The 2,500-nt window shown below is 41.9% G+C and overlaps 1 long non-coding RNA gene across 2 annotated transcripts in view; it reads right to left on the reverse strand.

The window, feature by feature from the left end:
* Window positions 1-2,500, reverse strand: part of LOC138950521 (uncharacterized) — a 129,847-nt gene that overhangs the window by 110,628 nt on the left and 16,719 nt on the right. For both annotated transcript variants that reach the window (XR_011450696.1, XR_011450695.1), the window contains exon 3: window positions 1,363-1,444. This is a non-coding gene — a long non-coding RNA (uncharacterized lncRNA). The remainder of the gene's footprint in view (window positions 1-1,362; window positions 1,445-2,500) is intronic.

Below are 2,500 nucleotides of genomic sequence, written 5' to 3' on the forward strand. Positions count from 1 at the left end.
ATTGTGTTCAGGGGTTCCACGGGCGTGATTTTGCTGTCTGGGCAAAATCGACTGGGACTGAACTGGATATGTGACACGGGGAGTCACGTGATGTTTTCAAGGTGTTTTGGGGAAGACTTAATTTAAAACGGCCCCACTTTGGCATTGAGCACGATATAAGTCAGATGTTTCCTCTTCTTGAGAGTTAGTGGTTTTCCAACACGTGGTGATATATCTTTTTATGTCAACGTGCCTGCTCTGCGCGTCCAGGAAGGCTCTTAGGGAGAAGTGACTGCTTTCGCTGCTTACATGTTTCTGACGACGAGGTTGTCAGGTGTTTTTCTTGACTGAGCGTGGAACATTTCAACGCAAACTCAGCACATGAAGGGTGTGGCAGGAAACTCGTCGACGGGCGAAAGCCATACAAAGGAAGCGGATTCGCTTAAAGGAGAGCTACTTACATTAGGCTGTTGAGTTAATAAATCGTTATTTAACACTGTTGACGAGTCTATGTTTGTGGAATGAAATACTCTCTGTTGTTCTTTCCAGGTTAGAGCATAATTTGCTCCTTGTGACGCTAAAAGAATAATCTGTATATGTTTTTTGCAGATATGGAGAGAAGGAAGGAAAATAGCTGATTTGTTGTTTTAAAAGTCTGTTTGTGCAGGCCCACGTGCTCTATGAAATATAAAAGGGTGACATGTTTAAAGGTGGAGTGAGAAGGGATGCGTGGCATGTTTAGTGCACCGATGCTTTTTTTTTTGGCAGCCTTCCTACTTATCTACTGACCTATCTACGTATGCTGTAACCTGGTGTCGCGGTGCTGTATGCTGTTGCTGCTGCAGGGATAACCGGTGAGGCCTTCACCATCTGCAGCGGTCTTCCGGCAGGCAGTGACGACACCTACACGACCACCCGTTGTCTTCAGAGACTGAGTGAGGCGCCTGATATCTCCACTGATCCCTGCTTCGTTTCTACGCCAGCCGGCACTTCAATCAACGGAGCAGTTGTGTAGATAGACTATTCACGGGTCGCCCACTCAGTGGCAAAAAGCTAAGTGCACCATGTTCATTGCACCCTGTATACCACCTAGTCATCTTTTATATTTGTGATTTTATTTGAGTGGTGACAACGTGGGGTGTGTGACACCTGCATTAACCAGCGCTTTTAGGCAGAACAGTTAACTTTCCTGTCTTTACACGAGATTCTATCTTTGTTGTATGACTGCGAGAGTGGATCGTGGTGTGGTTAGTTAGTAGTAACTAACCGTTCATAATCACCTTCTGTGATCTGTTTAAACGTGACACAGACAGACAGACAGACAGGCAGGCAGGCAGGCAGACAGGCAGACAGACAGACAGACAAGACAGACATACATCTTACCTGCTTAAGGGATTGGTCTGAAGTTTTGCTTCTAAGGCTGGACCTCGCTTTGACAGGTCAGACTCGGGTCTAGCGTGTGCTCCTGTATACGAAGCAGCAACAGTCACCGCAATCACACACACAGGTTTAAAACACAACAATTATACTTTGCTGGTTGGTACCCGTGTGACTTGGAATAAAGGCCGTGAAAGGTGAATGCTCGCCCTAATAGGCTTGAGGTTTGCTGGCCGATGTGAATGCGTGATACATTGTGTAAACAAATTCCATCTCACACGGCAGAAATAATATGTAATGCGCATTGAGCATATATATGATTATGCGCTATAGCAAATGTCCATTATTATTATTACTATTATTATTATTATCATTATTATTGGTACGTACATTGTCTAAATCTTGAATTAGCTCCGGACTGGATTCGAGTGGTAGTTGTCTTAAATTTACAACAACAACAACAACAACAACAGCAACAACAACAACAACAACACCAACAACAACACCAACAACAACTGTATTGCCAGACCCACCCGAAGACTTTTTACGAGAAGTGAATGCAGCCTTTTATTCTTTCCTGTGGAATAGTAAACCTGCAAAGATTCGGCGTAATGTCGTTTGCAGACCCTATTGCAATGGTGGTCTGAATATGATTGACATTTATACTTTTGTGGCATCAGTAAAGATAAATTGGATTTGCAGATTAAAATGTTTGAATTTGATGTAAACAAGTTTTTTGTTAATATGCTACCTGGAATGAAAGACATATTTAAAGTGGGTGCCGAGTATGCAAATGTGTTAATGAAACGAGGTGGTAACCCTTTTTGGAAGGATGTTTTGAAACATTATAAGAAATGCTGTTCCTTAAGCAAGGTAATTAATGTGAATTTGTTTGTTTGTTTGTTTGCTTAACGCCCAGCCGACCACTAAGGGCCATATCAGGGCGGTATTAATGTGAATGATTTTGTTTCCGAATGTATACATTACAATTTGAACATTATACGAGACCACGGTGCAATAATAAATAAGGAATGGATTGAACATGATGTAGTGTTTGTCCACCAGTTGCTACATTTAAATTGAAGTTTTTTTACCTTTGAAAAATTTAGATTACATTTTCCTTTTGTTCAAACTAATGTTGTTC

The sequence above is a fragment of the Littorina saxatilis genome, linkage group LG16 (assembly GCF_037325665.1).
Source record: "Littorina saxatilis isolate snail1 linkage group LG16, US_GU_Lsax_2.0, whole genome shotgun sequence".
In the NCBI taxonomy this organism is placed as follows: domain Eukaryota; kingdom Metazoa; phylum Mollusca; class Gastropoda; order Littorinimorpha; family Littorinidae; genus Littorina; species Littorina saxatilis.